Raw genomic sequence first — 13,514 nt, forward strand, 5'->3', positions numbered from 1 at the left:
TTCAATTCTTAGCCAATTGAAATATAATTTTGCAGAGCGCGTGGTAGTATTGTTGTCAAGGTTCCTTCCCCACTCTGAACTCTAGGGTACAGATGTGGGGACTTGCATGAAAACCTCCTAAGCTTACTTTTACCAGCTTAGGTTAAAACGTCCCCAAAGTACAAACTATTTTACCCTTTGCCCTTGGACTTGGACTTCCACTGTCACCACCAAACGTTTGACCGGATTTACTGGGAAAGCGTTGTTTGGAAACGTCTTTCCCCCAAAATCCTCACCAAAACCTTGTACCCCCCTGCCTGGGGAAGGCTTGATAAAAATCCTCACCAATTTGCATAGGTCACCACAGACCCAAACCCTTGGATCTTAAGAACAACGAAAAAAGCATTCAGTTTCTTACAAGAAGAATTTTAATATAAGAAAAGGTAAAAAGAATCACCTCTGTAAAATCAGGATGGTAAATACCTTACAGGGTAGTTAGATTCAAAATATAGAGACTCCCTCTAGGCAAAACCTTAAGTTACAAGAAAGTCACAAAGACAGGAATATCCATTCTATTCAGCACAGCCTATTTCCTCAGCCATTTACAGAAATCATAATCTAACACATCTCTAGCTAGATTACTTATGAAGTTCTAAGACCCCATTCCTGTTCTGTCCCCGGCAAAAGCATCACACAGACCAACAAACCCTTTGTTTTTCCCTCCCTCCAGCTTTGAAAGTATTTTGTCTCCTCATTGGGCATTGTGGTCAGGTGCCAGCGAGGTTATCCTAGCTTCTTAACCCTTTACAGGTGAAAGGATTTTTCCTCTGGCCAGGAGGGATTTTAAAGGTGTTTACCCTTCCCTTTATATTTATGACATGCCCCCCAAATCACAGCTAGGGTGAAACCCTGGCTGGGATTTCTTCCTGGAGCTCTAGGAAAAAACAGAATTAAAAAGACACATACATCTCTAAATATACTACCAAGTATATAAAGACTAATAATATTTTCCAGATCTCAAGGATGATTTTAACCAGTTGATTCTGGGAAACTTTCACAGGAGAGTGCATCAGCCACTTTCTTAGAAGCTCCTGAGATGTGTTGGATGTCAAAATCAAAATCTTGGAGAGCGAAACTCCACCAAATAAGTTTTTTGTTATTTCCTGTGGCGGTATGAAGCCACTGTAGCGCAGCATGGTTGGTTTGCAGGTGGAAATGCTGTCCCCAAACATATGCATGTAGCTTTTCCAGAGCGTAGACAATGGCATAACATTCTTTTTCACTGACTGACCAGTTGCTTTCCTTCTCAGACAGTTTTTTGCTCAGAAACACACTACCAGGTGGAATTCTTGATCTGGTCCTTCCTGCATTAAAACTGCTCCCACACCATGCTCGGATGCATCTGTGGTTACTAGGAACGGTTTGTCAAAGTCTGGGGCCCTTAGTACAGGGTCAGACATGAGTGTCACTTTAAGTTGGTTGAAGGCCTTCTGACACTCTTCGGCCCACTGAATGACATTTGGCTGTTTCTTTTTGGTTAGGTCTGTCAGTGGGGCAGTGATTTGGCTGTATTGCGGTACAAATCGTCTGTAATAACCGGCCAAGTCTAAGAAGGACTGGACCTGTTTCTTTGACTTTGGGACAGGCCACTTTTGGATAGCATCCACTTTGGCCTGTAGGGGGTTGATAATTCCTTGACCCACCTGGTGTCCAAGGCAAGTCACTCTGTTTAGGCCTGTTTGACACTTCTTAGCCTTAACAGTTAGTCCTGCCTCCCTTATGCGCTCAAAGACTTTTTGTAGATGTTCCAGGTGTTCTGCCCAGGAATCTGAAAGTATGGCCACATCATCATGGTAGGCGACTGCATCTTCTCCTAATCATGCTAGGAGACCATCTACAAGTCTTTGGAAGGTGGCGGGTGCATTCCGTAGCCTGAAAGGGAGTACATTAAATTCATACAGCCCGAGATGTGTGGTGAAGGCTGACCTTTCCTTGGCAGATTCATTTAGTGGTACCTGCCAGTACCCCTTGGTTAAGTCCAAGATAGAGATGAACTGGGCCCATCCTAGTTTCTCTAATAGTTCATCTGTGTGTGGCACTGGATAGTTGTCTGGGTGAGTGACAGCGTTTAGCTTACGGTAGTCCACGCAGAAACGTATCTCCCCATCTGGTTTGGGAATTAGAACTACTGGAGATGCCCATGCACTGCCAGAGGGCGGATTACCCCCATCTGTAGCATATCCTGGATCTCTCGTTCTATAGCAGTTTTAGCTTGAGGAGACACCCAGTAAGGTTGGACTTTAATTGGGTTACCATTACCTTTGTCAATGGAGTGATATACCCGTTCAGTCAGACCTGGGGTGGCTGAGAACGTAGGCGCGTAGCTAGTGCACAGCTCCTTAATCTGCGGTCACTGCATATACCCAAGGGTCATGGAGAGGTTCACCTCTTCCACGCTACCAGTACTTTTCCCTTCGTAGTAGACACCTTGAGGCCACTCAGCGTCATCTCCTCCCTGGGCTGTAAACTGACAAATCTTTAATTCTCTGGAATAAAAGGGCTTTAGAGAATTAATATGGTACACCTTAGGCTTTCGGTTGGAGGTGGGGAATGCTAGGAGATAATTAACAGCTCCCAGGTGCTCCTGGACTGTGAATGGCCCTTTCCATGATGCTTCCATTTTATGGGCCTGGAGCGCCCTTAAGACCATGACCTGGTCCCCTACTTTGAAGGAACGCTCTCTGGCATGTTTATCATACCAGGCTTTTTGCTCTTTTTCAGCATCCTGTAGGTTTTCTTTAGCAAGGGCTAGAGAGGTTCGGAGGGTGTTTTGTAGGTTGGTTACAAAGTCCAGAATGTTAGTTCCTGGAGAAGGTGTAAATCCCTCCCATTGCTGCTTCACCAACTGTAATGGCCCCTTAACCTCATGGCCATATACAAGTTCAAATGGTGAAAACCGTAAACTGGGATATGGTACAGCTCTGTAGGCAAAGAGCAACTTCTGCAACACTAGGTCCCAATCATTGGAGTGCTCATTTAAGAATTTATATAGCATGGCCCCCAAAGTCCCATTAAATTTCTCCATCAGGACATTTGTTTGATGATGGTAAGGGGTGGCAACCAAGTGATTCACCCCATGAGCTTCCCAAAGGCTTTCTATAGTTCCTGCCAGGAAATTAGTTCCTGCATTTGTGAGGATGTCGGAGGGCCAACCTACCATTGAAAAAATGTCTGCTAGTGCCTGGCACACACTTTTAGCCCTGGTGTTGCTTAGAGCTACTGCTTCCAGCCATCGAGTGGCAAAATCCATGAAAGTCAGTATGTACTGCTTTCCTCTGGGTGGAGGAAAAGGATCCAGAATATCCACAGCTACTCGCTGAAATTGAACTTCAATAATGGGGAGTGGCTGGAGAGGGGTTTTGACCTGGTCTTGGGGTTTTCCCACTTTTTGGCATACCTCACAAGACCGGACATAGGTAGAAACTTCCTTGCCCATTCCCTCCCATTGGAATGACCTCCCCAACCAGTCTTTGGTCCAGTTCTCTCCAGCATGGCCACTAGGATGATCATGGGCTAAGCTCAAGAGCTTGACCCAGTATTTAGTTGGAACTACCAACTGTTTCTGAAGATGCCAGTCTTCCTGGTGTCCACCAGAAAGAGTTTCCTTGTATAAAAATACTCTTTCTACAACAAACCTGGATCGATTCAAAGAGCTGAGAGGCGGTGGGTTGCTCCGTGCCGCCGTCCAAGCTCTCTGGAGGCATTCATCTGCTTCCTGTTTGGTCTGGAACTGTTCCCTTGATGCTGGAGACATCAGTTCCTCATTAGATTGTGGACCTAGGCTTGGTCCCTCTGGAAGCAATGTAGGGGATGGGGCTGTTTCCGTTGACTGTGAACCGCTCTGTGCTGGTGCACTATGTTGTGTTTCAGGTTCTGGCTGTAGGGTTATCGGTTATCTGGCCTCTTATGTAGGGTTATCGGCTGCTGCTGGTTCCGGTTCTGGGACGGGCTCTGTCTGGGTCTTTCAGACTGGATCCATTACTGCTGTTGCAGACATTGGCCTGGTGTCCAGGTCCATCACCTCTGACCGGGTCCTGGTAGAAGTTTCTGGAACAGAGCTAGGTGTGACGGCTTGTTTAGCCTGGCTGCGGGTGACCATTCCCACCCTCTTGGCTAGCTTCACATGATTGGCCAAGTCTTTCTCCAACAGCATGGGGATGGGATAATCATCATAGACTGCAAAAGTCCATGTTCCTGACCAGCCCTTTTACTGGACAGGTAACTTGGCTGTAGGCAAATTGAAAGAGTTGGACTTGAAGGGTTGAATCGTCACTTGGATCTCTGGGTCGATTAAATTGGGGTCTACTAAGGAAGCATGGATAGCCGACTCTTGTGCTCCGGTGTCCCTCCACGCAATAACCTTCTTCCTGTCCACTCTCACAATTTCCCTTCACTTGGAGGGTATCTGGGAGGTATCTGGGCCTGAGGACCTCTGGTGTGATTCCGGTGCAATGAACTGTAATCTGTTGGGGTTCTTGGGGCAGTTGGTCTTTACATGCCCCGGCTCATTACGTTTAAAACATTGTCCAGCTGACGGGTCACTGGGGCGAGGTGGGTTGCTGGAGAACAGTGTGGCAGGATGATAAGGTGTCTGGAGTATTCCTTGGTGTGTAGTTGGGGCCTTGGGTTGCCCCCAGGTGTAGGGTATGGTCTGAGCGTGTCCCTTCTCGTATCCGCTCCAACTGTGACCAGGGTTGTTCCTCTCTCCTTCCTCCACCCATTTTGTTCTGGCTAGCCCCGCCTCTCTGGCGTCTGGGACTGCTTGTATCGATCAGCATAAGAAGCAAGACTTTCTGCTGAGTCCATTTCCTTATCCCATAAACACTGTTTTATTTCCTCCTTGGACATATTCAGAAATTGCTCCTGAGCTATCAAATCACACATTCCATCAAAGCTAGTGACACTCCTTCCTTGGACCCATTTACCTAACAGATCCTTCATCTGGTTTAGATAAGCCACATTACTTAGTCCAGGCCCTCTCTTAAGTGTTCCAAATTTTACTCTGTACATTTTAGATGTAATTTGAAATTGCTTTAAAACCAAATCCTTGAACTTATTATAGTCAGAAGCCTCATCAATAGGCATCTTATTGAATATGTCCAGAGTTGTTCCAATTAATTTTGCGACCAATGTGGTCAACTTGTGAGCTTCAGGAAGTTTATGGAGAGTGCACAGTCTCTCAAAGGTGCGAAAATATTCAGCAATATCACTGGATTCATCATACTGTGGACATAGTCGCTCCCATGTGTGGATTGTGGGGGAAGGATGGTTAGGGTTATCCAGTAGATTCCGCTCAGCCCTTACCTTCTCCGTCTCATGCTTTCTCTCTTTTTCCTTCTCCTCCCCAGCATACTTCCTCTCTTTTTCCTTTTCCTCTATTTCTTTTTCCTTTGCCTCCATAGCTCTCCTGTGGGCAGCCCCTTTGGCTGTTTCTGCCTTGGACTCTGTCATGTTTGCCTCTCTGTTTTTAACTAACTTTACACCCGAGAGTTAGAAATAAAACAAACAAACAAACAAACAATCAAAACTTGGCTTGTCAAAAAAAAAAGTTGTGCTGTAACTGGATACCTATGTTCTCTGATCATGATTGTCAGCCTACAGAAAAATACTTTAAAAAAAAAAACTAACACCTTTGTCTCCAGACAAATAGACAGAAAAAACCTCTAGTTGCTCTTAGCTAAAAAAAACCTCTTCAGGTCTGTGAATACTTGTGAATTTCCCTGCAGGAGGTTAACTACCCTGCCTTTAGGTAGAGAAAACTCCAGCTCACAAAATACAATTCCCTTTTGTCTCTGCTCTGGCTTCCAAGCAGAGACAAAAAAACCCCAAACCTCTAACTGCTTTCAACTGAAAACCTGCTTTCCAGCAGCCCAAAGGAAAAAAAATATTTCCTTTTAAAATCTGTGCTTCTGGTTCAAAAAATCTCAAAATGATTTCAAGTTAATCCCACCGCTCTGCCACCATGTCAAGGTTCCTTCCCCACTCTGAACTCTAGGGTACGGATGTGGGGACCTGTATGAAACCCCCCCAAGCTTATTTCTACCAGCTTAGGTTAAAACTTCCCCAAGGTACAAACTATTTTACCTTTTGTCCCTGGACTTTATTGCTGCCACCACCAAGCATCTAACAAATATAACAGGGAAAGAGCCCGCTTGGAAACGTCTTTCTCCCCCAAAATCCTCCCAAACCTTACACCCTCTTTCCTAGGGAAGGCTCGATAAAAATCCTCACCAATTTGCATAGGTGAACACAGACCCAAACCCTTGGATCTTAAGAACAATGAAAAAGCAATCAACTTCTTAACAGAAGAATTTTAATAGAAGAAAAAGTAAAAGAATCACCTCTGTAAAATCAGGATGGTAAATACCTTACAGCGTAATCAGATTCAAAACATAGAGAATCGCTCTAGGCTAAACCTTAAGTTACAAAAAGACACAAAAATAGAAATATACATTCCATTCAGCACAGTTTATTTTATCAGCCATATAAACAAAACAGAATCTAACACATATCTAACTAGATTGCTTATTACCCTTTACAGGAGTTCTGACCTGCGTTCCTGCTCTGGTCCCGGCAAAAGCAATACACAGACAGAGAGAACCCTTTGTTCCCTGCCCTCTCCAGCTTTGAAAGTATCTTGTCTTCTCAGTGGTCATTTTGGTCAGGTGCCAGCGAGGTAGTCTAAGCTTCTTAACCCTTTACAGGTAAAAGGATTTTTCCTCTGTCCAGAGGGATTGAACGGTGGTTACCCTTCCATTTATATTTATGACAGCATATCTAGCATAACCCACATTCCAGTTTTGTCATATTTACACTCATAAGCATATTTCTAGAAAGCATTATGGGGTGCATCATCATACCCTCCTCCTGAATTTACTGCCAGAGACTTTGACACTGTCCATGGTGGAGGCAGGACATGTAAAATCCCTGTTTGTTTCTGGTCACACCCTCTTGCAGAACCTTTAAACCATATGATGTCATTCATAGGTGTTCTAGCAAGGTTTGGGGTTCTTGGTCCACAGATGTCTCAAAAGAGGTTGGGGTGTAGTCTTGCTAATTGAAGGCAGACAGCAATATCTGTTAAAGTGTAGGTGTCTTGGCATTTAGCCACCAATGCCATGAGGTGGTGTGCCTCAGTTTCCCCTTCCACACAGCAGCGTAGGCCTGTTATGCTTTTGCTGGTATGCCACGCTTCCAGCCTGTTTACAGGTATAAGCCAAAAAGCAACATGCTTTTGGGACTGTCTTGTCATCATTCCTAGCATGAACAAAAGTTGTTTCCACAAAGCAGGTGTGTCCCACATCTTTGAAGGGTTTACCATGAGTATTAACACCTTTGTCTTGACCCATAGATGAAGTAGCAAAAGACACAAGATTAACAGCAAATCTTCTGTGGACAGGCTTTGTACACACAATTTAGCTTGTTTAGTGTCTATTGAATTTCCCATTTCCTTTGTGTACCCTAGTAGGGGCTCTGATGCAGATTCGTCTGCCTCTTTGGAGAAGACTTTTAATTCAGGCCTGTGGTTGAGGCTTTGGCAAGGAAAGGGGGAACTGCAACCATGCCTGCCCTCAGCAGCTCCCTCTTGTGAAACTTCCCAAGTGCAGAGATTTTCTCCCACCAGCCTTGAAGAGAGAGTGATATTTATAATGGTATCAGGAATAGCATTCTTGAATGGATTGCTTTGGATCAGTAAGATCCCCTCGGTTACCAACAGGTTAGCTACGTAGACTCTCCCCTCCAGGAGATCTGACCCCCAGTCTTCCCTTAAAACCTGATTCACAGGAGAGGAGTCTGGCATTTTAAATGCAGATTTTTCATCCTCTTCCTGGGAAAAAGCCTCCCTAGTAAAGGTGGGAAGCCTCTCCGATCCCCCCCTCAACTTCTGTCAGGACTTCCCTCTCTGGGCTCCCCTCTGGGTCAGACACTCCTGTGTCCCCCAAAAGGGAAGGTGATTCTGGTCCGGCTGTGGACTCACAGCTATCAGCTAGGACAGATCATTACCTGACCAGCAAAATCCCCCTCTTTCCCTCAGGTTGGGGTTGCTTCTAGCTACAGAGTCCCTGGGGTCTGTTCCCACTACAGCGGTTACCAGGAGCCCAACCTTCCACCTTTGGGGTACATGTTTCTGTGCACCACAGAGCGGGGCCTGTCCCCTGCCGACCTGGAACTTCCTGGCAGTCAGCAGCTGGGACGGCCTCCCTGTTACAAGGTGGAAATTTCCCCTGCCCCAGGCAGATGATCACAGGACAGGAGCTGGCTTTGTCTTGCCTTGAGCCCTGGAGCTACAGGAACTGGTTACAGTCATTCCTGCCCCAAAGCTGCATGCTTCAGTGCTACAGAGGCATTTAAGAGACTCTCTCCTATTCCCCCACTAGCCCATGTGATTTCACACACACACCCCACCCTGGTGCTTTGAGCACAAGATTCCTTCTCACTGTTAACCAAGCCTGGGTCAGATTCTGCCACATCGAAGAAATCATTCCCCAGTCGAAATGCTGCAGAATTGTTTGCCACTGTGGCAACAGTCAGCTCAGCCTGAAAATCACCAGTTTCCATGTGTACCTTCGCTAAAGGGAAAAGGACTTTCTAACCTCCCATCAGTTCTAATTCTGCCATTTCCCTGGCAACAAATCCTTCTCCTGGACCAGGTCCCTCCTGACCACATTAATCTCTGCACCCATGTCCCTCAATCCCAGGAGAACTTTCCCATTCAGTTTAACAGCATGCATGTGCTCACTTGATTTGTTGGTAGAAACCCCCTTTACAAATCCTGTATGGAAAGAGGCAGCAGCCTGGCTCTGAGAAGCAGCAGCTTCATGTGTTACCTGCTGCCTGTTCCCACTCAGCAAAGGACATTTGTTCCTCAGGTGCTCAGTGGACTCACAATCCGAGCACCTCTTGGGCTCCTCTGTGTGTACAGGAGATTTGGGACGAGTCACAGGGGAATGGGGAGGTGGACGCCCAGTCTCCTTTTTCCCTGGGCTGAAACGGTGATTCTGCTTTCCCCCAACCCTGTACCCCTCTGCCACTGTTTTTTGTTTAATTGCCGCTTGGGACGGCTCAAAAGAGTCTGTAAACTCAGCCAATCCACCCACTGCATCCACCTTTTTGTCCCACAAATACTGTTTTACATCATCACTGCACATATTCAAGAATTGTTTCTGAGTAACCCAATCACACATTTCTTCCAAGCTTGCAATGCCTTTTCCCCTCATTCACTTATCTAACAAATCTTTCATTTCATTTACATAAGCCACATTACTAAATCCAGATCCCTGCTTAAGACTCCTGAATTTAACCCTGTAGGTTTCAGGTGTAATATGAAAGTGTTTTAAAACCAGTTTCTTAAATTTACTATAGTTTGAAGCATCATCAATACGCATCTGATTGAATACGTCCAGAGCTCTTCCAGAAAATGTTGTGACCAATGTGGTCATTTTTTGATTGTCAGGAATTGTATGGAGGGTGCACAAACATGATGAAATATTCAGCAATATGAGTAGACTCATCATACCGGGGACATTGTTGCTCCCATTTGTGTATTTTTGGGAAGTGGGGCCAGATGCTGGTAGGTTTTGTCTTTTCCACTCCGTAACAGCCATTTCATGCTTCGGGGCCTCAATCTGGGCCTGTATTTCTCGGTCTCTTAACTCCAGGGCTCATTTGTCCCTGGTTGCCTCTGCTTCCATAGCCCTTTTGTGGACAGCTTCTTCCCTGGCTGCCTCTGCCTCTTTGAGCTTCAATTGAAACTCCAGGTCCTTTGCCTTCTCTTCTGCTTCCACTCTGGCCAGCTCTACCTTAGAAGCTGCCTCACTGGTAGTCATTTTCCTGCTTTCTTGTGTGGGGCCACACCCCCTCGGCAGTTCACTGAAACTGAGATGCACTCAGCTCAGGGGCTACTTAGTTAACAGAGACTTTCCCAGTACCCAGTGTTCAGCCTTTCTGGGCAGTCTACAACTTTGGCAGTTCTAGCTTCTTATGATCTTCACTCTTACTTATTTTGCTTATTTTTCTGTCCCTATTTCCCTTACCCAAAATAAGCATTTAACAAATAACAAATCAGTAACCACTTGGCCTGTTTTCCACCCACCAGACCCAAAACTCACTTAAAATGACTACCAGTGTCTCAAAGCAATCAGCTGTGCACAGACCTGCTCGACTATGGCACTGTGAAATGTTGGGTCACAAAAACCCAATGTGCTGAGTCTCCCTCTGAGCCTGTTCTCCCTGCCAGCTTGGGACTTCAGTACCTTACCTTGTTTGAGCTAGACTCACTTGCCTGCTGCAAACCCAGATCCAAGTCTCAACCATGTCCCCCACAAGCTGCAGGCTTCACTGAAAATAGCTTAAGAAGTGCTCCTGTCTCTAACACTCAGATATCCAGCTCCCAAATGGGTTCCAAACCCCAAATAAATTAGTTTTACTCTTTATAAAGCTTATACAGGGTAAACTCATAAACTGTTTGCTCTTTATAACACTGATAGAGAGATATTCACAGCTGTTTGCCTGCTCCTACCCCCCGGTATTAATACATTCTCTTGATTAATTAATAAGTAAAACATAATTTTCTTAAATACAAAAAGTTGGATTTAAGTGGTTCCAAGTAATAACAGACAGAAAAATGAATCACCAAACAAAATAAAATAAAAAACGTGAGTCTCAACCCAATAAAGTAAAAAACTAAATGCAGGTAAATCTCACCCTCAAAGATGTTGCAATAAGCCTCTTTTACAGATGAGACTTCCTCCTAGTGTGGGTCCAGCAATCACTCACACCCCTGTAGTTACTGTCCTTTGTTCCACTTTCTTTCCGTCATCTCCTTGGGGTAGAAAGACTACCTTTTGTGAAAGCTGAAGACAAAATGGAGGAGTTTCCCCAAGGGGCTGATATAGTCTCTCTCGTGGGTGGAAACCCCTTCCCCTCTCCTGTGCAGAATCCAGCTCCAAGATGGAGTTTTGGAGTCACATAGGCAAGTCACATGTCCATGCCTGACTCAGTTCCTTACAGGACAACGCCACATTCCCAGGAAAGCTCAGATGTGGATTGGCGTCTCTCAAAGTTCATTTTTAGCTTAAGTGTTTCTTGATTGGGCACTTACAGAAAATAGTCTTTTCTCAAGAAGCTGACCAACTGCTTCACTGAGGCTACTTAAAACAAACAAGTACACAGCCAATATTCATAAGTTCGAATACAAAAATGTTACATGCATGCAAACAGGATGAATATATCCAGTAGATCATAACCTTTGCAGAGATATGTTACATGGCCTATCTACCATAAAACATATTCCAGTTATGTCATATTTACAGCCATGAGCATATTTCTATAAAGAATTATGGGGTGCAATGCCACACTCTGTTTCACGGACTATAAGTTATAGGAAATAAATGAAATTAACAAAAGAATCAGAAGGGAGCTGGCATGCTCAGAGATATTTTGTGGCAGCATCTTCAGAGATGCTGCAGAGATCTTGAGTGTTAACCACCAGTTTGGGGAATATCCTCCTTTTTGCAGCCTGCCCTGACTTTGGCATTTTCAGTGAGGACTGCCCCAGGCACCTCGGGGTCACAGGAGACACAGAAACCAGGAGGAGGAGTTATGAGCATGACTCTTAGAGGAAGTAGGGGCATAGTGTTTCCTGGGCACAGACCTGGGGTGACAGACTTTGGATACAGAGATTGCTGGTTGTTTGTTGTTTCTAGTGGTGTTCAGAAAAGCTGGCCTTTGTGTACATTCTTTGTAACCCCTCGCTCACAGATTATATTAAAGAATATAGCTGACTTGGATCATCAAGTTTTCCTCCTAATACAATCGATCCTGCAAAGCCTCACAGGTTGGCACCACTTTGGAGAATGGGGCACCAACAATCCATGGAGCACTGATAATACCAGGAAAGCCTGAACACCCATGGGGGATAATTTCTGCTACAATAGTGAAGAAGGGAAAAGTCATCACTGGAAATGTCAGGGATCTCCTTGGTGGGAGGTGATGACCACAATGTCCTTGTGCATCTGCAGCCATGGATCAGTGCATGGGCCCAACCCTGCGGTGACCTCACCCTTTCATGTCCATCAAACACTGCTGTCAGTCAGCACCACATCTTTGGTGTTACTGGGATATTTTCTAGGTTGGTGGCTGTGACATACCAGGGTCCAACCCAGACTAATCAGCAGCTATGGCACACCTTCAGGTAATGCCTTGCTGAAGTCGCTTCCACCTGGGCCACTCACAAACAACCGTCAAGCATGCAAATCACACCCTGAGCATGTGTGTGTAACTGCAGCCTAGCCAGGAATAGTTGGGTTACACTCAGGCTCTCACCACTCTTGGTTATACTAAAGGTGACCCCAACACACTCCCCAGTCTTCGATTTCCCTCTTGAAATATACGTCCTGTGCTGTCCAGTCCGCTTCTGGACAATACAAGCTACAAGCTAATACGCATGCAACTCTCAGGCACTTCTATTTAAACTGGATTAGATAAAACAATAAAATAAAGTTTATTGAATACAAAGATAGATTTTCAGTGAGTGCAAATGAGAAGGCATAGAAGTCAGACATGGTTACAAGAAAAATAAAGCTAGAATGCAACTTTTGCCTAAGTTAATAAATGATGTGAAATTCAAAGCAAAAGTTTCCTCACCACATGCTTTCTGAAGACTTACTTACCAATTTTCTTAGGTCAGGACCCCTCTCCCTGTCAAATGGCTGCTTCGTTTCTCCCTTCAGATGCAGTGAATCAATGGACAGAGAGAGAGGGTGGAGGGAGGGAGAGAGAGACCGGTGCCTTGGGATGTCTGCCCCTTCTTTTTATAGTCCTATCCCCCTTTGAGAAACGTTTCCACCTGGTTACTGGAAGAGAAAAACTTTTGTAGAAAGATGTTCCCTGCTGCTTTTTCCTCACCTTTTTGGGCTATCTTTGTTTCCCTTCCTGCTTAATGACTCTGGTTGCTGTTTAGATACAAAATTAACCAGCGCACACATTTCTTTGTTGAAGTGAGACAAGTTTGCCAGCCTCAGTTTGGAACATGTATGAATAACATGATACAGTGTAATCTTATAACTTCACATACATTATCAAAATGTATTAATATTTGCAATGAGAGCATGACTATATCTATTTGACTCATAGATCTATTTCGCATCTTAAACTGAGCTCTGTGTGCAGATAATATGCATACAAGAGGGATAGTTTTGTGAACTGCAGAAGTCCGTAGCATGCTGTGGTCTCCTCCTGAGCTCCTCTAGTCATCATGTGATCTCCATCAAGCAAAATGAGTGAACCTATCTTTTCAATTCTGAAGCACTTAGAGGAGAGGAAAGTGATCAGGAACAGTTAGCATGGATTCACCAAGGGCAAGTCATGCCTGACTAATCTAATTGCCTTCTACGACGAGATAACTGGCTCTGTGGATGAGGGGAAAGCAGTGGACATGTTGTTCCTTGACTTTGGCAGGGCTTTTGACACGGTCT

Source organism: Dermochelys coriacea, chromosome 6, assembly GCF_009764565.3.
Source record: "Dermochelys coriacea isolate rDerCor1 chromosome 6, rDerCor1.pri.v4, whole genome shotgun sequence".
NCBI lineage: Eukaryota > Metazoa > Chordata > Testudines > Dermochelyidae > Dermochelys > Dermochelys coriacea.